At 37.1% G+C, this 12,263-nt stretch overlaps 1 long non-coding RNA gene and 1 pseudogene across 1 annotated transcript in view; one reads left to right on the top strand and one right to left on the bottom strand.

The window, feature by feature from the left end:
- LOC127492023 (uncharacterized) overlaps window positions 1-7,049 on the top strand; it is a 146,298-nt gene extending 139,249 nt beyond the window's left edge. Inside the window, exon 3 of the long non-coding RNA XR_011378648.1 lies at window positions 6,985-7,049. This is a non-coding gene — a long non-coding RNA (uncharacterized lncRNA). The remainder of the gene's footprint in view (window positions 1-6,984) is intronic.
- A 2,811-nt stretch (window positions 7,050-9,860) lies between these two features.
- Window positions 9,861-11,282, bottom strand: LOC100358875 (elongation factor 1-alpha 1 pseudogene; annotated as a pseudogene).
- Between the last annotated feature and the right edge of the window lie 981 nt (window positions 11,283-12,263).

The following is a 12,263-nucleotide window of genomic DNA, read 5'->3' as shown; positions in this document are numbered from 1 at the left end:
TTGACCTTGTCTAAATACTGACTGAGTTTGCAGATTCAGAAGGCTTCCGTAGGCTAGGCAGCTCATGTCAAGAGCCTCGGTTAGGCACTGACATCATACACAAGAATGTTAATTGTTAAATTAACAACAGGAGTCACTGTGCAATAACTCCCCATGCAGGACCTCTGTCCTCAATGAGTTGTACTATGACAGTTAACTGTGGTACTTGTTCTTAAACAGTTTTTTTTAATGTGTGTGGGTGCATGTGTGTGAAAATTGTTGAAATCTTTACTTAGTGTAGAGTTGGTCTTCTGTGCACAAAGTTAATTGAGAATGAATCTTAATGGAGAATGGGAGTGGGAAGGGAGAAGGAGGATTAAGTGTGGGAGTGTGGGTGGGACAGCAGATGTGGTGGGAAGAATAACTATATTCCTAAAGTTGTATATATGAAACTTGTATTCCTTAAAAATAATTTAATTAATTAATTAAAAACAAAAAAGGGTAAAAAAAAAAGAATTTAGGCAGTTAGGACCCTCAAATATCTTCAGTGGCAAAAATCCCCATCACTCTGGTGCTGTATTCTTCCATAGCTTCATTCCTACTCTACTCAGCTGATCCCCATCATCCACTTCTGTCTCTTTTAACCCTTATTCTGTGTGTATAGACTATCTTGTTGTATTAGAAATTACTTACAGTCTTCAGCTGTGTCTTCCTAGATCCTGATTTCCTTTAACTGAAACTTGATTTTCTCCTGGTGAGGCAGATTCCCTTTCAATTGTGTCAAGTTCTTCCTTTGAACTCATTTGATAAAAGTTCAAGCGGTATATTCTTGATACTATTCATATCATATTACAAGATAATTTTCTTTTGCTCTGGCCTGATAGTTTCCATATCAGTTGACAGTTTACACTTCTGTTTATCTTTTATCAACTCAGCATCACAAATTCACCTTGTTCTCTGATAACATCAGAGTTCCCAATCCATTACTTTATATAATGTCACTTTTGACTTTATAGTTTCTTAAAATTCCTTTCTAAGTTTCCATGATTTGGCATTGTTTTTGTTCCCACCATTGTTCAAATTCTCCCTTTACCTTACTGGAAATAATTTTCTGCCTCTTACCCCATGTGTGTAGGAATCCTTTAAAGTTTTGTCCTTAACATGTGACTTGTTATTTTTTTCTTTAGTAATCCAGTTTGTCCCTGCAGGTTAAATGACTACTTCTAAGTGGATGAATCTCAACCTTATATTTTCCATATTGGCTTTCTTCCCGAGATACAGTACTGAACTTTCAACAGCCTGCTGGATCTCTCTTTACAGTCTATGACTTACGTGCAACTGTTTTGATGACCTCTATTTTTTTAATTATATATTAATAGTCTCAGAACCCAGGACTAAAACTTTATGCATTTAATTCTGTTTAGTTTATTTTAATGTATCTACTTACTTCTCTTCTAATCTAATTATTCTTTTCCACACTCTTGTCTGTGATAGGGAACTCAAGCCAATCTAACAACCATCCATTAAATTCCTACCTTATGTCACTCTTGCAAGGCCCAGTAGATACAAATGTGAATAAGGTATTCATCCTTCAAGGAACAATATTGGAGGAGGCAGAAAATAAATAATTAGCCATAAAATAGAGATGATAGGGCCATTCTAGTTCCATAAACAAAATATTATGGGAATAGTAAGGAGCAAGAAATTAATTCTGATGTGAGGTTCTGTCAGAGTAGCCTTCACAAAGGAGGTGAAATTTGAGTTGTCTTTGAAAGATGAGTCAGGCATATCGCATTCTTGGCATTTAAAAGTTTGCAGTCTACAACATATGTAAACTGTGCCAAGAATCATAAGAAATGCTTGTCTGCCTATGGGAACATCAGTGGTATAGTATAAAAGGCTTCTTTTCCAAGGTACTAGAATCTTAGGAAAATGTGTCTTGTTCTACTTTCTGGGTCTACCTCTTCTGCCTTCTCAGTCTTGCTATCACCTTTCAGAGGTAGATTTATTTTTGTGTCCACTCTCACTAAATAGTTAGATTTCTGCTTCATTTTGCTTTGTGTTCTAGTCATTGATAAAATTAATTAATAGAAATTTAACTACTTTCAGGATCTGATTTTTGCTTACCTTGGTTAGGTATTCAGATAATAAGATTAAGACAAATAAGTAAATAATTATAATACAAAATAACTTGGCAGTTGTCATTAGAGTATTGTGAAACTCTGTGAGGAGTTATAGGGATTTAAAAGGTGAATTCCTTGCAAGTATGCCAACTTCTCCTGGCATAAATCTGGAAAATTTCATCTTGGTTGATTACCTAATTTCCCCCTTTTAATATGTCTTTTCTGCCTCCCTCTTTGGATGTCTCCTAAGAGACTTGATTGAGTTTATGAGTGAGAATACCTATGTTTATTCATGAAAATGTGTAGGTTCATTCTTATTTATCTGTGTTTTTTGAAGATGGTTTTCGACCAGAGGTAGTAATAGATTACCTCATATTTCCTGTGCACAGGAACACTGAACATGAGTACTCCCTATTATTATGCACATAGTTAGGTGCATCAGCAATTCCACAGTCTTTGAGTAAATGGAGAATATTCAGGTATCTACTGGTGGACTGAAGTAATCTGAATCTGGGCTTACTTCTGTCTCTTAGGGGATCCAGCTAAACACAAAAGGAGAGGAATGATTGCCTCAGATCAAGGAAGTTTATAACAGAAAATGAAATTAAACAAGGTCAACTCATAAGAAAAAGTGCATGGGGCCAGTGCCATGGCGCACTAGGTTAATCCTCTGCCCGCAGTGCCGGCATCCCTTATGGGCACCTGGTTCTAGTCCTGGTTGCTCCTCTTCCAGTCCAGTTCTCTGCTATGCCCTGGGATAGCAGTGGTGATGGCCCAAGTGCTTGGGCCCCTGCACCCACATGGGAGACCAGGAGGAGGCTCCTGGCTCCTGGCTTCATATCTGCGCAGCTCCGACTTTTGCAGCCATTTGGGGAGTGAACCATTGGAAGGAATACCTTTCTTTCTGTCTCTCTCTATCACTGTAACTCTACCTGTCAAATAAATTAAAAAAAAAAAAAAGAAAAGAAACAGTGCATGTTGATGAAGTGGTTTCATCAGGAAAGCCTAGAATGGTTTTGAGTTTAAGCTAGGATGAAGTGAATGGCATGCTTCCTTATTGTTCAGGAGCCCATAGCATTGGGACAAGGTTATGCTAGAAATGGCAAATTATCTTTTCTTCCTTACAAGTTGTCATATGGACTCAGTATTAAAACAAGTAATTATATTTTTTAGTTTGACCTTGTAAGAATTTCTTTGAATTTACTACCATATTATGTTCTATAAATGTGTTTTTCTATTGCTATTTTTGCAGTAAGATTATATTTGAATAGTCTAAGAGTATGCATTTCATCCAGAAATGCCAAAGGTGAATGCCTAGCCAAAATAAATATGAAAAGAAAGCTTGTGATTTTAAATATAGTATAAAATATAGGAAGAATTATACTAATTTTTTAAAATGTTGAAAACTATCTATGATGGTGAGGGATTCATAAGAAATAAGGAAAACCTCGGTAGATTAATCATAGATATGTTTATAAAAGCAAATAAATATAAGCAGTGGTAGTAGAGAAATTAGAATTATTGGAATGAAGAAATGGCATTTGGCAGAGTGGTTAAGCTGGTTTTGATGCCTACATCCCATAGTGAAGTGTCTAGGTTCAAGTGTTTTCTTTGCCTCTAATTCTGGCTTCCTGATACTGTGTATCCTAGGAGGCAGTAGGAGATGGCTCAAGTAGTTGGATCCCTTCCATCCACGTGTGAGAGCCAGACTGACTTGCTGGAGTCTGGCTTTGACTTGGCACTGCCTTGACTGTTGCAGGTGTTTGGAGAGTAAACTAGAGGGTGTGAGAAATATCCCCTCCCTGCCTTTCAAATAATATAAACCAAATAAATAAAATGTGAAAAAATTTACTGAAACCAACTCTTTATTTTTGTCAAAAGTAGTCCTGATATAATCTTCAAAACTTTGAAAAGGCATTTCAATCTCAATATTTTTGCTAATTTGAAAAAGCAACAGGATCACAAGATGCTTCACTCCAAGGGCAATTTCCTCTATTGAATTCTTAAAATAATTGTCAGCTATTTAGAGGGAGAAACATTTTCAGAATATAATTAGTAGTACAATATCAAGAGGGAGGGTGTTGTGAAACACAGAGTTCACATGTGCCAAATGTATAAGAAAATGTAGTTTTCTCTAATGGAAGCAATCTAATACAGTAATGGAATTATTTAACAAAAGAAATTTTAATTATATGCATCACCATAATTCTTCATGCTTATTAGAGAAATCAAAACATTAAAGCTCTATTCAATAAATAACATTAACATTTTCTCTCATCCTTCAGTCTATTTTATGAATCTGAGAGAGTAGTTAGAAATTTTTAAAGCCCATATGAATGGTTGAAGAATTTGCAGAAGAGGGACTGCATTCAGGTCATTTATTTATTTATTTATTTAACTCTAGCAAGGATTTTCTAAGAATGTGAGGCTTAACTTTGAACTTCTGGAATGCAATAGACTAAAGCAACTTTTGGATTCAACAAAACTTGGTTTGAGTTGAGAGCCTTTGGCAAGTTATGACTCATACCCAATTCTCAATTTCTTCACCTACAAAATTAGGAAATTAATATCTAATTCTTTGTGTTGTGATGAGCCTAATATTTGCTATCAAATGTTATGGGTGTAATACACAAGGTACTCAATAAATCTTTTGTTCCAATTCTTTCTCCTATAAATAAAGCAAAGCATAGTTGAATAGTAGCATTGATGTTAAATCTAATGCTACTATTAGCAATGATTTCTGTTTATTGAGTATCTATTATATAATCATTATTGGGACAGAGGAGCATTGAGTCTACACCTTTAATTAGCCAGCTGCTTTAAATTATCTTCTCTAGATATTTTAAAAAACAACATTGAAAGGAAAAAATTTGTAATGCAATTATACAGATAAAAAATGCAATTTTGCCAGAATAGTGCTCGTTTCTATGCTGAACAATCTCAAATGTTAGGAGACTATACAAGCTTTGTTAGTTGTTCCTCATTTGAAATCACATCTCTTTGTAGTAACTAATAGGTATTTTAATAGGCTTATATGACATCCTAGGATACAAAATTTCAATTAGGCTGTGACTTCCCAGGTTTATTTTTGTAGCTGTTGGATCTGTGACTTACATTCAGCTTTTCCTACTTTTAATTCCAAGTTATTTTCATTTATACCATTCTCTCTGTGGGTTGAAGACAACTTAGATAGACTATAAATTTCATAGATATATCTTAAAGGTTATCCTGAATAATTCTTTCTCTGGTTTTAAAGAAGTGAGAACAAGAGAGTATTCATACAAAGTAGTAGAAAAGAGTTTTAATTTGAGAAAACAGCTGTGAAACATTGTAATGTAACAATTAATGGATTACAGTTCACAATTATTCGTAAGTGCTGAAATTTAACTGAAAAGTGATCACTGTTAAATATAAGAGTGGGAATAAGAGAGGGAAGAGATGTGCAATTCGGGACATGCTCAAGCTGACTTACCTCAAACAGTAGAGTTAGAAACATACCAGGGGATTCCAATTCAATCCCATCAAGGTGGCATGTACCAATGCCATCTCACTAGTCCCAGTGATCAATTTCTGTTCACAATTGATCATAATGATAGGACTAAGAACCAAAGGGATCACATAAAAAAGAATAGTGTCTGCAAATACTAGCTGATAGAATCAAAAAGGGAGAGAAGGATCCAACATGGGAAGCGAGATACACAGTAGACCCATAGAATGGCAGATGTCCTAAACAGCACTCTGGCCTCAGAATCAGCCCTTAAGGCATGCGGATCCGGCTGAAATGCCCATGAGAGTATTTCAGGCATGGAAAGCCAAGACACTCTGGGGGGGGGGGGGAAGAAGATGACCTAAATGAAAGATCTCCGCGAGTGAGATCCCAGTGGAAAGAATGGGTCATCAAGGAAGGAGGTACCTTTCTCTGAAGGGAGGAGAGAACTTCCACTTTGACCATAGCCTTGTCTAAATATGATCAGAGTTGGTGAACTCAGGGGGCTTTCACAGCCTTGGCAGCTCATGACAAGAGCCTAGGGTGATTACTGAGGCCATAAACAAGAGTGTCAATTTGTTAAGTCAACAACAGGAGTCACTGTGCACTTACTCCTCATGTAGGATCTTTGTCCTTAGTGTGCTGTATATTGAGATTTAATGCTATAACTAGTACTCAAACAGTATTTTTCACTTTATGTTTCTGTGTGGGAGCAAACTGTTGAAATCTTTACTTAATGTATGTTAAACTGATCTTCTGTATATAAAGAGAACCAAAAATGAATCTTGATGTGAATGGAAGGGGAGAGGGAGTGGGAAAGGGGAGGGTTGCGGGTTGGAGGGACTTTATGGGGGGAAGCCATTGTAATCCATAAGCTGTACTTTGGAAATTTATATTCATTAAATAAAAGTTAAAAAAAAGAAAAAAAGAAAACAAACAATTAATGGAGGGTTTTTTTTCTACAGATTTAAAAATATGGAAGTGAATGCAACCATGTTTGGAGAAAGATATGTTGGGAATTGGCTAAATGATTCATTCTCCAGGATTAAAATTATGTTTTTCCACCATGTATTTTAACAACTTTCCCATCAACTTCTCTGCATACTTAAAAAAGATTTTGTTTGCTCTCCTTGCCCATGTGTTTATCACCCAAACTCATGTACCTATACCCTATACCACAAAAACAGACAGAAACCTGGAAACTTTTCTCTTTTTTGTTTCTGAACTTTCAATAGATAATAGTAAGCTATATCTAAGTTGCCCATGATTCAGAACATGACTTTCTGATGAAAAGATGATGAAACAGACAGGCAAGGTGGGCAGAAACAAATTGGAATGCTCAGCTACTCAGAGAATGAATTTAATGAGCCTAACACTTTTTCTTTGATTCTGCAGACTACACTTTCAGCAGATGCAAGGGTTGGACACTTTGCTTTTCTCTTCAATACAACAAGGTAAAGACTTTAACTTTTTGGCACACACATGCTAGGTAATTGAACCACTTGAGATTGTCATGGGTGAAATGGGATGGAAGCTTCTATCAATGTCATCCTTACAGTGCCCTTTTCTCTGCATCCAGTGGGTTGAAGCCAATGATATTCTAAAAGAGATTCCAGTATAGCTATTACTCTTTTGACAACTTGTCTTACCTTTGGAATCAAGCTTTCAATTTGTTGCCTGCCTTAAATATCATCACTATATATTTCTTATACTGATATGTTTATTTGGAAGATATCATTTTGAAGTTTAATATGTAAGAAAATTTCTAAGTACTGGCATAACGGTATATTTATGAAAACAAATGGAAATTATACAATGTTAAGATTAGTAATCATTCTAGTAGTGGCATTGTGTGTTAACTGTTGTTTTCTGTTTAGGCAGTCATTAGTCAAAGGCCGGATTGTGGTATTCTCATCTCCTAAAGGGTCTGCTCAGATTCTTTATTGAGTAGAAATTTGTAGCATTTAGCTACTACATCCCAAGAAGAGTGTTTGTAATGTAAGTTGAAATCCTTATATTTCCTAGCTTTATCTGCTTTTTAGCTGTGACTTCCCACTAGATGAAGATGTTTACATTGTACTTTAGACAATACTTTTTTTCTAATTTATTTGTAATTCAGAAAATATTCATTCTGGTAATCATTATGCCCAGGTTCTCTAGGTACTTATTATGATTTAAAAAGTGTTTCCTCCTACTCTTAATCCAAAGTATTTAAATAATTACTCATCTCCACTTGTCAATCCTGATATAAGTCCTCTTTGAGAGAGAACAATATGTATAACAATCTCAATAGGCACTAAATGGAAATATCACATCCTTCTTGATATTTTTCTCTTGAATATTTTCTTTTCTTGCTATGATTTCATTATAATTAATTAATATAGTCATTATATTCTATTGAGTTTCCTTTTGCTTTGTTGTGTTTTCAATTGCATTTTTTTGAACACTTAATAAAGTACAGGTCAACATGAGCTCTTTGTTTTGAGCTTTGATTTTGAGCCAGATACAGTCTGTACTTATTTAATGTAACTCAGTCTGTTAAAATGTATTGAGAAGATTCTAATTTATCCAGACAAGACATTAGGTAACTTCAACCAATGAAGATCCTGTCGGATAAATGATTTTAATTCACATCATCCTTAATTCATACAAGTCAGTGTTTTACTCAAGGCATAACTGAATTTTATTGGATCCATCAAAAGGAGTTTATTATATTTCAGCTTTTAGAAAAGAATAAGCATGTTTTGATTAGAATCCATTCTTTTAAGAATAATAATGCATTTCCAAACTGCCTTTATCATTAAGAAATTATTCACCTGTAGAGTTTTTGTCAGAACATATGCCTGTGTTATGCAGGTAAACTAGTATAAAAATGTCAGCACTGCAGTTCTCACTGTGTATATGTATACAGAGTGCACATAACCAGGAAATATGCACTCCAGGTGATGTGCGCAAATGCAGAACTAAGAAATATTATCCTGTAAGCTTGTCAGTAGTGTACAGGATGCAGTCTCATTTTTCTAATTTATGCTACTAGTCTATAGCTTACATTAGAATTGACGGTATATATTTGAGAGACTACTACATAAAATAGTAAGCCCTTTCTCTTTACAGTAACAGTTTTACTCTCGCATTTTAGGTGGTGTTACTTTGGGAAAATCAAATTTCTTTTTTTTTTTTCCTAATTAAAGTTTGTTTTAAGGGGTCTCAAAAATCTGTGACAGATTGTTGGTTAAGTTGTTTCCATTAAAAAGTACTGATTTTAAAAACTAATAACTTAACAAGACTAGTGTCTGCAAATACTAACCGATAGAATAAAAAAGGGAGAGAACGATCCAACATGGAAAGCGAGATACACAGCAGACCCATAGAATGGCAGATGTCCTAAACAGCACTCTGGCCTCAGAATCAGCCCTTAAGGCATGCGGATCCGGCTGAAACGCCCATGAGAGTATTTCAGGCATGGAAAGCCAAGACACTCTGGCAAAAAAAAAAAAAAAAATGACCTAAATGAAAGATATCCATGAGTGAGATCCCAGTGGAAAGACAGGTCATCAAGGAAGGAGGTACCTTTCTCTGAAGGGAGGAGAGAACTTCCACTTTGACTATGACCTTGTCTAAATATGATCAGAGTCGGTGAACTCAAAAGGCTTCCATAGCCTTGGCAACTCATACAAGAGCCTAGGGAGATTACTGACACCATAAACAAGAGTGTCAAATTGTTAAGTCAACAACAGGAGTCACTGTGCACTTACTCCTCATGTAGGATCTCGGTCCTTAATGTGCTGTACATTGTGATTTAAGGCTATAACTAGTACTCAAACATTATTTTTCACTCTGTGTTTCTGTGTGGGTGCAAACTGTTGAAATCTTTACTTAATATATGCTAAACTGATCTGTATATAAAGAGAATCAAAAATGAATCTTGATGTGAATGGAAAGGGAGAGGAAGTGGGAAAGGGGAGGTTTGCGGGTGGGAGGGAAGTTATGGGGGGGAAGCCATTGTAATCCATAAGCTGTACTTTGGAAATTTATATTCATTAAATGAAAGTTAAAAAAAAAACTAATAACTTAAAACTACCACATACACACACACACACACACACACACATAGCCCACAAAACATTGTCCTTTCCTTCTGAAGGGTTTATGCTGCATCGTTATCATTAGCCAGTCTTTTACTATTAAACTTAAATGGCCAGTCAGGACAAACGGTTCTGAGACTGTTCTTCCACCACTAAGATTGGGGTGGCAGGTATTAGGGATAATATTCATTTAGCCTTCTGAGCTTTCTAGGCAGACTTGGTGACCTTCCCAGCTCCAGCAGCCTTCTTGTCCACTGCTTTGTTCACACCCACTGCAACTGTCTGTCTCATATCATGGACAGTGAAAAGACCCAGAGGAGGCCAGTCAGAGAAGCTATAAACACACATGGGCTTGCCAGGAACCACATCAACAATGGCAGCATCACCAGATTTTAAGAATTGAGGGCCATCTTCCAGCTTCTTTCCAGAACAATGATTAATCTTTTCCTTCAGCTCAGCAAACTTGCAAGCAATGTGAGCTGTGTGCCAATTCAGTACAGGGGCATACCCAGCACTGATTTGACCTTAGATGGCTCAGGGTGGTCCCCTGAGCAGTGAAGCCAGCTGCTTCCATTGGTGGGTTATTTTTGCTGTCACCAGCAATGCTACCACAACAAACATCTTTGACAGACATGTTCTTGACATTGATGTCCACATTGTTCCCAGGGAGAGCTTCACTCAAAGCTTCATGGTGCATTTCAGTGGACTTGATGTCAGTTGATTTGAGAATACCAGTCTCCACTCGGCCCATAGGGACAGCACCACCACCACCAATTTTGTAGACATCCTGTAGGGGCAAATGCAAAGGCTTGTCAGTTGGTTTAGTTAGTGGGAAGATGCAATTCAGGGCTTCAAGCAGTGTGGTTCCACTGGCATTGCTATCTTAGTGGGTGACTTTCCAACCCTTGAACCATGGCGTATTAGCACTTGGCTCCAGCATGTTGTCACCATTCCAATCAGAAATTGGCCCAAATGCTACTGTGTTGGGTTGCAGCCAATTTTCTTAATGTTGGTGCTGACTTTCTTAATGATTTCCCTGTATCTCTTCTGGCTCTAGGGTGGCTCAGTGGAATCCATTTTGTTAACACCAACAATTAGTTGCTTCACACTCAGTGTGTAGGCCAGAAGGGCAAGCTTGTCTATCTGCTTGTTCATGGAGTTTCAAATTCCCCAACATCAGCAGCAACAATCAGAATGGCACACTCAGCCTGAGATGTGCCTGCAAGCATGTTTTTGATAAAGCTTCTGTGTCCTGGGACATCGGTGATATTCACATAATACTTGCTGGTCTCAAATTTCCCCAGAGAGTTGTTGATGGTTATACCAAGCTTACGCTCAGCTTTCAATTTATTGAAGACCCAGGCATACTTGAAGGAATCCTTTCCTATCTCAGCAGCCTCCTCAAATTTTTCAATGATTCTTTTGTCATTGACACCACATTTGTAGATCAGATGGCCAGTAGTGGTGGACTTATCCAAATCTACATGTCCAATGACGACAATATTGATGTGAATCTTTTCCTTTCCCAATTTGGCAGTGGTTTTCATGCTACCTGTGTTCTGTCACCAAACCCATTGTGAAAAAATAGAAAATCTAAGTTCTGAGCAGGGCCAGGGAATGGGGCTAGTGTTAACACTGTCAAAAACTGTCAATAATCTAAAATTGTTTGCCTTGTAAGCTAGCAAGTTAAAAATATAATTTCATAAGTGCAATAAGAAGGCATGAGACTCTGTAGTCAGGACTTTGTAACTCACGGCAAGAGCTGTTGCCAGAGTTTAGACATTTTTATTGTACCAGATGCCAGAATCTGAATTTCCACAAATGTGAAGGGGGTCATTGGACACATGTTCATGCAGTATGTTAAGTTTTGGGGAGAAAATTTGAGTTTAGAGAACCTAAATATCTTTTTAGAAAGGATTCATTTATTTGAGAGGCAGAATGAGGGAGGGAAGGAGAGAGCAACTCCCAACTGCTGATTCACTTCCCAAATGCTAGCAACCGCCAGGACTGGGCCAGCACTAAATCTAGAAGGTAGGAATGCAATCCATGTCTTCCACATTCGTGCCAGGAACCCAACCACTCCTTGACCTGTTACTGTTACCTCTCATGGTCTGCAAGAGCAGGAATGTGAAATTGCGACTGGAACTGGAACTGATAAAAGATGGGGGGCATTCCAACTGCGGTCTTAAATACCAGGCCAAATGCCTGACCCATGAAGCAGTCTGCCATTTTCTATGGAGAGAGGCATGCTTTCTTATTCAAGGCTATATTCTATACAAATACCCTTGAGTAAATTTCAGGACATAGGGCAGTCAACGTCTCAGCTTTTAATACACACAGAAAAGCAGGAGATCCAAAGAGAATTGATGCTTCCAAAGGACGGGAGTCCTTGTCTAGAAGTGCATCCACTTTTTACATAAGTTGATTTTTCAGTTCCACTATCTTGTCTGAGAAAGAATGCCTCTTTCTCTACACAGCACCCTCATTTTACCAGTTCCTTCTTACCCTCAACCTATTTCTGTCTGGTTTACATTTAAGTACTCCCTGATAATTATTATACCTACTTTGTAAATTCACTCCTTTAGGGTG

The sequence above is a fragment of the Oryctolagus cuniculus genome, chromosome 9, assembly GCF_964237555.1.
Source record: "Oryctolagus cuniculus chromosome 9, mOryCun1.1, whole genome shotgun sequence".
Lineage (NCBI taxonomy): Eukaryota > Metazoa > Chordata > Mammalia > Lagomorpha > Leporidae > Oryctolagus > Oryctolagus cuniculus.
This window is presented reverse-complemented; position numbering and strand designations above follow the sequence as displayed.